Source organism: Eleutherodactylus coqui, chromosome 7 (genome assembly GCF_035609145.1).
Source record: "Eleutherodactylus coqui strain aEleCoq1 chromosome 7, aEleCoq1.hap1, whole genome shotgun sequence".
Classification (NCBI taxonomy): Eukaryota; Metazoa; Chordata; class Amphibia; order Anura; family Eleutherodactylidae; genus Eleutherodactylus; species Eleutherodactylus coqui.
In genome coordinates, this window is record NC_089843.1 from 16233517 (window position 1) to 16248308 (window position 14792).

Below are 14792 nucleotides of genomic sequence, written 5' to 3' on the forward strand. Positions count from 1 at the left end.
ATGAGCATTGATTATGTCATAAATAGGAAAAGTTAATGGGTCCCAACTAGATTATTCAATTCTAGGCGCAAAAGAATTGGCGTCCAAATTTTACGTACGGAATCTAATTTTCTCGCTTCCCAATGTCATAGAAACTTGAAATTTGGCACGAGCATTGATTATATCATAAATAGGAAAAGTTAATGGGAAGTTGTTGAGTACACTCTTGGGAAGATTACTTGCATAGTACAACTATCCTACGATAGGTGGGGTGCGTGCGAGCGTCGTCGACAGTTATGCCCCCCTCCCAGACAAAGATCGTTTGATTTCCATCTCAAGCACAAAAGCAAAAGGCATTACGAGCAACAGGATGTGTGTTCAACTACAAAATGATGCATCCGCCGAATATTTCGCAAGACAATTGCTGGATATTGAGAATGCTGAGGTAACATGAAAGCTGTGCTGTGATTGGTTGCTATATATTATACCGCTGAGGTAAAATGAATGCTGCGCTGTGATTCGTTGCTATTGTTTATATTGCTGAGGCAGAATAAAAGTTGCGCTGTGATTGGTTATTTCTCTTACTGCTGACGTAACATGAAAGCTGCACTGTGATTGGTTGTTATATTTTATAATGCTGAGGTAACATATAAGCTGCGCTGTGATTGGGTGTTATCTATATATATAAAATTGAATGTATGTCTGCGTGTCTGTCTGTGTGTGTGTTTGTCCTTTATGCGCTACTACACCATTCATCCGATCGCCATGAAACTTTGGGAAGTTGTTGAGTACACTCCTGGGAAGATTATAGGCATTGTAAAACTATCCTACGATAAATGGCGCGCGTGCGAGTGTCGTCGACAGTTGTGCCCCCCCACGTAGATCGTTTGATTTCCATCACTGCCACCAATTCTCTCACTTCGCGATGTCATAGAAACTTGAAATTTGGCATGAGCATTGAATATGTCATAAATAGGAAAAGTTAATGGGTCCCAACTCGATTATTCAATTCTAAGCGCCAAAGAATTAGCGTCCAAATTTTACGTACGGAATCTAATTTTCTCACTTCCCAATGTCATAGAAACTTGAAATTTGGCACGAGCATTGATTATGTCATAAATGGGAAAAGCTAATGGGTCCCAACTCGATTATTCAATTCTAAGCGCAAAAGAATTAGCGTCCAAATTTTACGTATAGAATCTAATTCTCTCACTTTCCAATGTCATAGAAACTTGAAATTTGGCACGAGCATTGATTATGTCATAAATAGGAAAAGTTAATGGGTCTCAACTCGATTATTCAATTCTAAGCACCAAAGAATTAGCGTCCAAATTTTACGTACGGAATCTAATTCTCTCACTTTCCAATGTCATAGAAACTTGAAATTTGGCACAAGCATTGATTATGTCATAAATAGGAAAAGTTAATGGGTCCCAACTTGATTATTCAATTCTAAGCGCCAAAGAATTAGCGTCCAAATTTTATGTATGGAATCTAATTCTCTCACTTTCCAATGTCATAGAAACTTGAAATTTGGCATGAGCATTGATTATGTCACAAATAGGAAAAGCTAATGGGTCCAAACTCGATTATTCAATTCTAAGCGCCAAAGAATTAGCGTCCAAATTTTACGTACGGAATCTAATTTTCTCGCTTCCCAATGTCATAGAAACTTGAAATTTGGCATGAGCATTGATTATGTCATAAATTGAAAAAGTTAATGGGTCCCAACTCAATAATTCAATTCTAAGCGCAAAAGAATTAGTGTCCAAATTTTACGTACGGAATCTAATTCTCTCACTTTCCAATGTCAAAGAAACTTGAAATTTGGCACGAGCATTGATTATGTCATAAATAGGAAAAGTTAATGGGTCCCAACTTGATTATTCAATTCTAAGCGCCAAAGAATTAGCGTCCAAATCTTACGTACGGAATCTAATTTTCTCACTTCCCAATGTCATAGAAACTTGAAATTTGGCACGAGCATTGATTATGACATAAATAGGAAACGTTAATGGGTCCCAACTCGATTATTCAATTCTAAGCGCAAAATAATTAGCATCCAAATTTTATGTATGGAATCTAATTCTCTCACTTCCCAATGTAATTTGGCACGAGCATTGATTATGTCATTAATAAGGAAAAGTTAATGGGTCCCAACTCGATTATTCAATTCTAAACGCTAAAGAATTAGCATCCAAATTTTACGTATGGAACCTAATTCTCTTACTTCCTGATGTCTGGTTGTTATATATTATACCGCTGAGGTAACTTGAAAGCTGCGCTGTGATTGGTTGTTATCTAGATATATAAAAACAAATGTATATATGTATGTCTGTCTTCGCAGCACCGCGCGACGGGTAAGCTAGTTACTTTAAAAAATATAAAACATTAAATTATGCTTTTTGGCCCCACATTCTGACCCTTTTTATCTTTCCTTTATAATCTGTAGCTTTTTACTAGACATCAGATTTCACACTTTTTATTCAGTTGCTTGGAGTAGCGGGTTGATTTCAATGTTATGGCTTTCACTGTGCATGATTAAGGCCTTAGTCAGATGGGCATATTTATGTGCGCATGTTACCTGCATTTGCGATCCACATCTACTAAGAACCAATCCTTTTCAATAGCAGCGGTCACATGCCCGATATTCACCTGTGCACAAAAATACTCAGCAGTAAATATAGGGCAGTCGATATTAAAATGTCTGTAACTGCGGCATCCGTCTTTTTTGGATGTGAAACCTTGTGCAGCAGCAGCGTCAACCCCATTGAGAACATACAGTGAAGATCGCGATTCTGTGGCACAGGAGTGCAATGTTCTCCCATTGCTTTCACTGGAGCTGGCACTTCTATAAAAAGATATATATACTCACCTCTCTGGAGCTGTCGGGGCTCTGCACGTCGAGTCGCTTTGGTTCCCGGCACTGCTCTGAAGTTTTTTCAGCAGGTGGGGATTTAAAATCTCCTCCTCCTGAAAGGTCTGATTGGCTAAGCGCTTAACCATTGACAGGCAGTGCTCAGATATTCATTGAATGACAGCTGAGTGCTGCCTAAGATTGGTCACAGCGCTCAGCCATTTATTGAATTCAATCAGACACAGACTTTTCAGGAGGCAGGCATTTTAAATTCCCACCTGCCAAAAGAACTTCAGAGCACAGCCAGGGACCAAAGCGGCTAGATGCGCTGAGCTCCGACAGTGCCATAGAGGTGAGTATATATATATATTTATTTTTTTTATACCAGCTAGGGTTGATTTTCAGCAAGGGCTTATATGTCAAGCCCTTCCCTGAAAATCACTGCAGGGGACACCTGTAGCCCATTGTTTTCAATGGGACGCCAGCTCCATTAATAGCAATGGGAGAACATTGCGGACCTCCGCCACAGCTGTAACAGCTGTGGCAGAGGATTGTGATGTCCTCCATGTGTTTCCAATGGGGCTGGCATTGTTGCTGCGGCCCAGTCAAAGCAATAGGCATGTAGCTATGGTCACGGACTTTCTTTACATGCGTGGAAGGATTTTTTTTGTGCGCATAAGTGTGCATATAAAAAAAAATGCTTGTTTGACCGCAACTTTAGCCCTCTCTCAGACAAGCATTTTTTAAAGTATTTAGTGTGGGGTTTGAAACGCCCACTAAAAATGCTGTAATACACCTCCCTTGATTTCAATGGAGGCACTTAGACAAGCGTTTTGAATGCTGTCTGCACTATTTGGCCTTAGTCACACGGGCGTAAATACGTGCGTATATACGCGCATAAAAACCCACGGGCGTAAATATGCGCGTAAAAACGCACCTACAAAAGATAGAACATATTGGTGGCAATGGACATGGTCACGCGGTTTTTTTACGCGCGTATATACGCGCGTATTTACGCTCGTGTGACTGAGGCCTTTTACTGCATTTTAGCAATTTCTAACACACCTCATCACCACTGCAATGATGGGCCGCCTTAAAATCGCTGTTGAAAGACGTTATTAGAAAGCGCAGCAATTAAACTAACGGCTGTGAGAGCAGACTTATTAATAACCTGTAATATGCGAACAGTTGTGTCTATAGACACATCTGGATAGAGCGCCCTCTACTGTTATACTGCTAGGTGTAGATGGATTTCTCAGTCTTGTCTTCACCTAAATGCAAAGCAGAAGAGGGTTCTGTGAGAAAAATGTACAGAATAGACTGATTAAACCTAATGCAAAATGCTTAGAATTGCCCATTCTGGACATTAAAAAAAAAGTTCAGGTACTCTTAAGGCCCTACGGACGTGCATTTGCCAGCTATAAACCATAGCATTGCTACGGAAAGCGCCAACCCCTGTCCACGAGCGGAGAATGTGATTCTCGGCTCACGGTGGGCAATTCACAGCGGCCAGCCTATCTATCAGAGGTGGAGATTCGGCAGCGGCTCCTGCTCCTGGGTGGCGGCTCCCATGGCGGAGATCTGCCACGGTACTTCGCAACGCCCATTGACAGCCGGCCTAAAAGGAAGTTTGTCACCTAAAATTGGCCTAGTAACCCAGTATACTGTTATGTTTGTGCCGTCATAAGGAACCCAGCATTACCTTTATCTTTTGTCACAGTGTCTCTTATGTGAAGGTATTGGCCAATACGTATTTTTCCGTGCCATATGCTAATGAGCCCCAGACTGTCTGATGGGCAGTCCACCTCTGCTAGCCTTTCTTGCTAAGTGACACCCCAGCTCTTCAGCCTGTGGGATGTCCATTTCTCCCATCCTGAAGTGTAGGTCACACAATTCACTGACACGGAAATAACCGAACTTCTATAATACACTTCTTATCAGCATAATGGAGACGTTCTCTCCCAGCAGTCACAGCTGTCCCTCCCAATCATTCAGTGAAAGTACTTGGAAAAAGTAAATATTTGTGTTTACCATTTACACACTTCTGGTATTTGTTATTTTGTAATGCCTTTTAACCAATTAGTGAAGAAGCACGTTAGTGCCTTAATGACAAACCAATTTTTTATTTTCTTCCATCGTCGCATTCCAGGAACAATAACTTCTTAATTTTTTTCGTCAACATCCCCATATAAGGGCTTGGTTTTTGTGGGATAAGCTGTTTTTTTTATCACAATATTGTTGGGTAAATATACTATACTGTCTACATTTATTAATTTTTTTAGGGGGATTGGGGAAAAAATGTTGTCAACATTTGGTTTTGTGTTGCAATTTTCCAAGAGCCATAGCATTTTTTTCCAGCAATTCAGCTCTATAGAGGCTTGATTTTTGTGGGAGGAACTCTAGTCATCATTTTTTTTTCTTTTTGGGAACATTTAACATTTTGATTGCTTTTTATTCCATTTTTGTTCTGGAGACAAGATTAACAAAATCTGCAGTTCTGGCATTTTTTAATTTTAAAAATTTTAACAGCATTCACTGTGCAGTACAAATATTATGTTAAAATAATTCTTCAGGCCAATATGAATATGCCAATATTACATTTAGGGTGCATTCACACGAGCGAATGCATAATTAGGTGCGCACACATCACGCATGAATGCAGGTACGTGCAGCATTGCATTGCCCTGCTCAAAGGGCTGTGCCTGATTGGCTTAGTGGTCAGCCAATCACAGGTAGCATTCACCGATTCATTAAATAACAGCTGAGCGCTGCCTGTCATTGGTCACAGCGCTCATCCAATCACAGGCAGCTCTCAGCCATTCATTGAATTCAGCTTAAAGCCCTTCTCTGAAAATCACTGCAGGAGTGCCAGCATCCTATTGCTTTCAATGGGGCCACATGCAGCGATCCTCTGTGAAAGCTGCGGCAGGGGATTCTTTACACCCCGCAGGGAATATTGACATGCACCACGGACTTATGGTGCACACATGTCCTTGATTTTGCAGAGACAGGCGTTTGCATGCCTGTAAAACATGGACATGTGAAAACACCACAGGGAACCGATGGTTCTAATAGACGCATGGTTATGTGCGCTCATGCACATTCTTGTGTGAATGCATCCTTAGGGTGGCTTTATACGAGTTTGTGCATACATAGGTGCGTACATGTGTGTGCACCCCTGTATGCGCAAAAACATGCGTGTATGCAGGTATGCATTATTTTCAAAGATGCCACAGCTGCTACCGGCAGCTCTATTGAAGACAATGGTCTGCTGGCACCCTGTAATTGTTTTTCAGGGAAGAGCTTTAAATATAAGCTCTTCCCTGAAAAACAACAATTTATGTAAAAACAAAAACAAAAATATACTTACTTACATGTCCGCCGCTGCCGTGTTCCCTGCGCGGGCGAAGAACACCCGCTTGCGGCAGATGTCTTCTTCATCTCCGTGGGGAAAAATAATTATATTTAAAACCCTTCCATGAAAAATAATTACAGAATGCCGGCAGCTTGGTAGGGAATTCTTTTATCCCCACAGAGATGAAGAATTCCTTTGCAGCATCTGTCACAGATGAGGCAGGTGCAGCAGGGAATTATTTTGCACCACGGGGATTAGGAACACATCTGCCACATTTATTTTTTAAATCAGTATATTTATAATAAAATAAAGTGCATTCCCCATTTTGTTTTGGACAATTTGATATATAATTTGCACAGTCTTGGATTACAGGGCGGCTATGGTGATCGTTCATGTGGATGTCGGCGGTGGGTCACTTTCTTTTTATCATATATATTTTTATTTTATTCTTTAATTTTTTTAAATTATTTTTGTAACTATTTTTTAACCTCTGTGTTTTCAATGACGTCATATAAGATTTTTGGGGGAAATTCAAACTGTCATTAATTTTTAATTTCACACTTTTTCACTGCAATTGAAGCATCCATAGGAGCCGCATCCATAGGAGCCCCAGTTACAGGACAAAACTACTCCCTATAGCATCAATAGTCACTGGCAGAGCTAATAAAGGTTGGCTGAGACTGTGCAGCTATGTTGTGCCAGGGGGCTCCCGGCATACATGTATTCGCTGGGTCAAAAAGCAGAAGCTATACTTATGCTCTCAGATCACTACATAATGCTCATTGAGTGCTCTGTAGGGTGCAAAAGACCAGGCAAAAGCAGTTTAAGGGCAGGCCAATATACAGTGTCCCTCTCTGCAGGGGGAGGAGGCTGGGAGAGCTTGGAACACTGCACTGGGTTCCCGCCACCTCTCTGCCCTTCGGCACTATTTGCAATGGGAGGGGGTGGAGCCAACTACTGGGACTCAGCCCCGCCCCACCTTCTCTCATTGCAAATACTGCTGAAGGGCGGAGAGGAGGCGTGAATACCTGGCCAATGTACGTTCGTCTGAATAAGCCCTAAAACTGACTGACTTCTCCTCCGGGTCATCAGCTGTCAGTTACACCCCCTGGTCCTGCTAGATTCTGCTTGTTATGTTAAACTGCAGTAAACCTCAGATTAACATGTCCCTGCATGCCTCTCGCAGTTTCAGGTCCAGGAAAATATAATGAAACATGCACAGACACAAACAGTGATTGTCCTATAAATAGGATGCTGCCACCTAGTGGGTCCTGCTGGATATTTTTACTTTCAGCCAGGATTAACTCCCAATGTATTTACAATGCTTGGCTCTTAACGGGTTAAATTTTGGAAAAAAAATGAAACACTTATTAGAAACTAAATCCAAAAAAAGCCCAAAAAGAGCCTAAAGCAAAATCAAAATGGTGGTGGATTATGTCCAAGACATGATGGTGTTTTCACATCTGCTGTATATAGAGGACATGGTTTATATAGTGTATAGTGGAAATGGTGAATGTGCTCATCTGCTCCTCCCTTTCATATCTATTTACCTGTAAAAGTAAAAATATGCAAGTGAAAGTCATTGAATGTGACCTCATCCAATACTGTAGTTAATCTGTTAGATTTATCTCATCCTGACTCTTATCCTGAAATTTTCCTAGGGTTCAAGTTGAAAAATATAGAGGCGTCTTGTCCTTCATCTTTGCTGTTGGTGAGATTAATAAGGATCCCGACCTTCTACCGAATATTACTTTGGGGTATCATATAGTGGATACTTGTGGAGATCCCCTGCAAACCGCACATGCTGTCTTCAGAATCCTATCTGGAAGACACAAGGAGGCTCCTAATTACTCCTGTATGGATCGTGGTGAAGTGGCCGCTCTAGTGGTGGATTCTAACTATCACAGCAGCCAGACGATGCTTCCAGTACTCAGCCTGTATAGGTACATACAGGTAAGTGGCATCTATGTACAGAACTACCTAGTAGAGATGAAGCATCACAATGACAGCTAGTACTGCACATTCTGCTTTATATTTGTGTTCTGGCACATTCAGGGCCCTGGTGATAAAAGACGTAAGTGATGGCCTAATTTCTATTTGTGGAAAGAGATAATTTATAGATTGAAAATGTAAAGGACTCCCCTAAAGGGTTAAAAGATTACTATAGAGATGAAGTGTAAAGTGCACCAAAATCACTGCATGTGCAAAATATTTTTGCTAAATATTTGGCCAAAAAGGGATAATTCTTGCTGTCCAGCAAGAGCACAGTGGCTGAAAGCAAGCTTAGAGGAGCTGATGCCTGACTGTCTGAGGGATGACAAGAGGCTGCTGGCTAACAAGACACTGGTGCAGGAGTGCATCATTCTAGGGAGCAGGAGGCCAGAGTGCAGTGCTCCTCAAGCCCCCGAAACATTAAGTGATCACTGGGAATGGTAAAAGCTGGAGCCCTCGCATGACAAACTGTAAGTGAGGCTGGTCTCAATACAAACACAAGGTGTGCACACTGGTAGGAACATAAACAGTTAGTTAATAGGCTTGTTGTAAAAGAGAAGAACTGCTCCATGGAAATTAGACTGGCTAACAATTCTTACTACCACTGTTCAACTGAGGTAACATTACAAGAGGATCGGGCGTGAACAGAAGGTAAAAGACATGTCTGGGAATTTCACATGTTGTATTTTTAATAGACCTTATTAATAACAATGGAATGTGTTAAAGACCAAAGAGGATCTATTTTCCATAATCTGTACTTCTATAAAACTGATATTTGCAGAATATTATTGACATTGTTCTTCATGGATATTGCTGTTACTTCACATTGTGAACAAAGTATCATTATTCCTAAATTCCAGTTAGTTAGGGATTCTAAAAGTAAATCCTTAAATGGCAATACTCCATTGTTCTCTTTTCTTCCTTTTGTTCTTAAATAAATATTGTATATTCTGGTTACTCCTTCTGCTGCGTTGTGTCCTGAATCCTGTGCCGCAATCCATCCACCCTCAATTAAAAACTAACCCAAAAATTATCAAACAATGTGCTGCCTTTACATTTCATCACTTGAAGGGCTTATTTACACCACCATACGCTTTTTTATGTGTGCCCGCCGATGCTATAAAAATGTGATGCATAAATCGAATGTTTGTACGCCTGTTAAGGCGGCAGGAGCCCGGTGCATATATGCCGAGCCCACAATGCTGTCGGGCTGTTCTGCCTCTTCCCTCCCCTTCATCGGCTTTCTGCAAGGGGAGGGGTACGATGGGACAGAGCTAGTGGGAGTGGGGGCAGCCAGCAATAGGTGCGGGCAGGCCTGGACAGAGCTTTGTTCTGCACCCACCCCACCCACTCCCATTACAAACAGCCTCAGAGGAGGAAAGGGTAGAAGAGAAGGTGGTGGAAGATTAGCTGCTAAACTTCCTCCCACCTCCCTTCTCCAGCCACCTTCATGGGCTCCAATAGGAGCCTATGCAGTCGGCACTTGTGTAAAAGAGCTTGGCTGAAATGCACCATCTTGGCTGGCTAGGTGCCAGGTGCTTTTACGCCGTGGAAATATGCCCATGTGCACTGATGCATTGTAAACCAATGCATCAGAGGGAAAGTGTATATCGACAGGGTCTAAAAACCTGGCACATATACGCTCATGTGAATCCAGCCTGAGGGCTTAGTCAGACGGGCGTTTTTTCGCGCGATTTGCGCATGCGTCCGGCGACTTTATAAAACCATTGCTTTGCAATGGTATCGGACACATGAGCGCTTTTTATGCGCTCGTCCGATAAATTATAGAACAGAAATCGCAGATCACACCTATCTGCGATCTGCGATTCCTGTTCTCTTCTCTATATGCGCTCAATGGGGCCGGCGGCAGCAGCGCCGACCCCATTGAGAACATATAGTAGACAAATCATTCTTCTCTGCCACAGCTGTAACAGCTGTGGCAGAGAAGAACGATGTTTGCCCATTGAATTCAATGGAGCCGGCAATACAGCCGGCTTCATTGAAAGCAATGGGCTGCCGGCGATCGCGGGATGAATTGTCGGGAAGGGCTTAAATATATAAGCCCTTCCCTGCAATTCATCCAGGAATGTGTAAAAATGAAAAAAATATATATATACTCCCCTTGTCCCGGCAGACGGAGTTCAGCCGCGGCCGGCGGCAGTTCTCCTGAACTGCTCTCTCTAGTATTAAGCAGCCGGGGATTTAAAATCCCCGCCTGCTGAATGAGCTGCCTCTGATTGGTCACAGCTAGAGATGAGCGAGCAACAAAATGCTCGGGTGCCCGTTACTTGGGACAAAAATTTTGCGATGCTCGAGGGTTCGTTTCGAATAACGAACCCCATTGAAGTCAAAGGGCGACCCGAGCATTTTTGTATATCGCCGATGCTCGCTAAGGTTTCCATTTGTGAAAATCTGGGCAATTCAAGAAAGTGATGGGAACGACACAGCAACGGATAGGGCAGGCGAGGGGCTACATGTTGGGCTGCATCTCAAGTTCCCAGGTCCCAGTATTAAGCCACAAGAGCGACAAGAGTAGCCCCCCCCCCCTCCCAACAATTTTTACTTCTGAAAAGCCATCATTAGCAATGCATACCTTAGCTAAGCACCACACTACCTCCAACAAAGCACAATCACTGCCTGCATGACACTCCGCTGCCACTTCTCCTGGGTTACATGCTGCCCAACCCCCTCTCGCACGACCCAGTGTCCACAGCACACACCAAAGTGTCCCTGCGCAGCCTTCAGCTGCCCTCATGCCACGCCACCCTCATGTCTATTTATAAGTGCGTCTGCCATGAGGAGGAACCGCAGGCACACACTACAGAGGGTTGGCACGGCTAGGCAGCGACCCTCTTTAAAAGGGGCGGGGCGATAGCCCACAATGCTGTACAGAAGCAATGAGAAATATAATCCTGTGCCACCGCCATCAGGAGCTGCACACGTGGGCATAGCAATGGGGAACCTATGTGCCACACACTATTCATTCTGTCAAGGTGTCTGCATGCCCCAGTCAGATCGCGTTTTTTTATAAATAGTCACAGGCAGGTACAACTCCGCAATGGGAATTCCGTGTGCACCCACAGCATGGGTGGCTCCCTGGAACCCACCGGCTGTACATAAATGTATCCCATTGCAGGGCCCTGGACAGCAGAGCTAACGTCAGATTAAATGCAGGTGGGCTTCGGCCCACACTGCATGCCCCAGTCAGACTGGGGTTTTTTATAAGTAGACACAGGCAGGTTCAACTCCCTATTGTGAAGTCCGTGTGGACGAACAGCATGGGTGGGTCCCAGGAAGCCACCGGCGGTACATAAATATATCCCATTGCATTGCCCATCACAGCTGAGGTAATGTCATGTTTAATGCAGGTGGGCTTCGACCCACACTGCACACCCCAGTCAGACTGGGGTTCTTTAGCAGTGGACACATGCAGTTACAACTCCGTGTGGACCGACAGCATGGGTGGGTCCCAGGAAGCCACAGGCGGTACATAAATATATCCCATTGCATTGCCCATTACAGCTGAGGTAATGTCATGTTTAATGCAGGTGGGCTTGGGCCCACACTGCATGCCCCAGTCAGACTGGGGTTCTTTGGAAGTGGACACATGCAGTTACAACTCCGTGTGGACCGACAGCATGGGTGGGTGCCAGGAAGCCACCGGCGGTACATAAATATATCCCATTGCAATGCCCAACACAGCTGAGGTAATGTCATGTTTAATGCAGGTGGGCTTCGGCCCACACTGCATGCCCCAGTCAGACTGGGGTTCTTTAGCAGTGGACACATGCAGTTACAACTCCGTGTGGACCGACAGCATGGGTGGCTCCCTGGAACCCACCGGCGGTACATAAATATATCCCATTGCAGTGCCCAGCACACCTGATGTAACGTCAGCTTTAATGCAGGTGGGCAAAAAATTAACTGGATTACACTGTAGGCGAGGGCCCAAAAAAATTGGTGTACCAACAGTACTAATGTACCTCAGAAAAATTGCCCATGCCCAACCAAGAGGGCAGGTGAAACCCATTATTCGCTTTGGTTAATGGGGCTTAATTTGTAACTAGGCCTGGAGGCAGCCCAGTTAAAATAAAAATTGGTTCAGGTGCAAGTTTCAACGCTTTAATGAGCATTGAAACGTCTAAAAATTGTTTAGAAAAATGATATGACTGAGCCTTGTGGGCCTAAGAAAAATTGTCCGTTCAGCGTGATTACGTCAGGCTTCAGGAGGAGGAGCAGGAGGAAGAGGATGAATAGAATACACAGATTGATGAAGCTAAAAGGTCCCCATTTTTGATGGTGATAGAGAACGATCCTTCCATCTGCAGGTGCAGCCTACGTATTGCTTAGGTATCGCTGCTGTCCGCTGGTGGAGAAGAGAAGTCTGGGGAAATCCAGGCTTTGTTCATCTTGATGAGTCTAAGCCTGTTGGCACTGTCGGTTGACTGGCAGGTACGCTTATCCGTGATGATTCCCCCAGCCGCACTAAACACCCTCTCTGACAAGACGCTAGCCGCAGGACAAGCAAGCACCTCCAGGGCATACAGCGCGAGTTCAGGCCACGTGTCCAGCTTCGACACCCAGTAGTTGTAGGGGGCAGAGGCGTCACGGAGGACGGTCGTGCGATCGGCTACGTACTCCCTCACCATCCTTTTACAGTGCTCCCGCCGACTCAGCCATGACTGGGGAGCGGTGACACAGTCTTGCTGGGGAGCCAGAAAGCTGTCAAAGGCCTTAGAGAGTGTTCCCCTGCCTGTGCTGTACATGCTGCCTGATCTCCGCGCCTCCCCTGCTACCTGGCCCTCGGAACTGCGCCTTCTGCCACTAGCGCTGTCGGATGGGAATTTTACCATCAGCTTGTCCGCCTGGGTCCTGTGGTATAGCATCACTCTCGAACCCCTTTCCTCTTCGGGTATGAGAGTGCAAAGGTTCTCCTTATACCGTGGGTCGAGCAGTGTGTACACCCAGTAATCCGTAGTGGCCAGAATGCGTGTAACGCGAGGGTCACGAGAAAGGCATCCTAACATGAAGTCAGCCATGTGTGCCAGGGTACCTGTACGCAACACATGGCTGTCCTCACTAGGAAGATCACTTTCAGGATCCTCCTCCTCCTCCTCAGGCCATACACGCTGAAAGGATGACAGGCAAGCAGCATGGGTTACCTCAGCAGTGGGCCAAGCTGTCTCTTCCCCCTCCTCCTCATGCTACTCCACCTCCTCCTCCTCAACGCGCTGAGATATAGACAGGAGGGTGCTCTGACTATCCAGCGACATACTGTCTTCCCCCGCCTCCATTTCCGAGCGCAAAGCGTCTGCCTTTATGCTTTGCAGGGAACTTCTCAAGAGGCATAGCAGAGGAATGGTGACGCTAATGATTGCAGCATCCCCGCTCACCATCTGGGTAGACTCCTCAAAGTTTCCAAGGACCTGGCAGATGTCTGCCAACCAGGCCCACTCTTCTGTAATGCCCCAGTCAGACTGGGGTTTTTTATAAGTAGACACAGGCAGGTTCAACTCCCTATTGTGAAGTCCGTGTGGACGAACAGCATGGGTGGGTCCCAGGAAGCCACCGGCGGTACATAAATATATCCCATTGCATTGCCCATTACAGCTGAGGTAATGTCATGTTTAATGCAGGTGGGCTTGGGCCCACACTGCATGCCCCAGTCAGACTGGGGTTATTTGGAAGTGGACACATGCAGTTACAACTCCGTGTGGACCGACAGCATGGGTGGGTGCCAGGAAGCCACCGGCGGTACATAAATATATCCCATTGCAGTGCCCAACACAGCTGAGGTAATGTCATGTTTAATGCAGGTGGGCTTCGGCCCACACTGCATGCCCCAGTCAGACTGGGGTTCTTCAGCAGTGGACACATGCAGTTACAACTCCGTGTGGACCGACAGCATGGGTGGCTCCCTGGAACCCACCGGCGGTACATAAATATATCCCATTGCAGTGCCCAGCACACCTGATGTAACGTCAGCTTTAATGCAGGTGGGCAAAAAATTAACTGGATTACACTGTAGGCGAGGGCCCAAAAAAATTGGTGTACCAACAGTACTAATGTACCTCAGAAAAATTGCCCATGCCCAACCAAGAGGGCAGGTGAAACCCATTAATCGCTTTGGTTAATGGGGCTTAATTTGTAACTAGGCCTGGAGGCAGCCCAGTTAAAATAAAAATTGGTTCAGGTGCAAGTTTCAACGCTTTAATGAGCATTGTAACGTATAAAAATTGTTTACAAAAATTATATGACTGAGCCTTGTGGGCCTAAGAAAAATTGCCCGTTCAGCCTGATTACGTCAGGCTTCAGGAGGAGCAGGAGGAAGAGGATGAATAGAATACACAGATTGATGAAGCTAAAAGGTCCCCATTTTTGATGGTGATAGAGAACGATGCTTCCATCTGCAGGTGCAGCCTACGTATTGCTTAGGTATCGCTGCTGTCCGCTGGTGGAGAAGAGAAGTCTGGGGAAATCCAGGCTTTGTTCATCTTGATGAGTCTAAGCCTGTCGGCACTGTCGGTTGACTGGCAGGTACGCTTATCCGTGATGATTCCCCCAGCCGCACTAAACACCCTCTCTGACAAGACGCTAGCTGCAGGACAA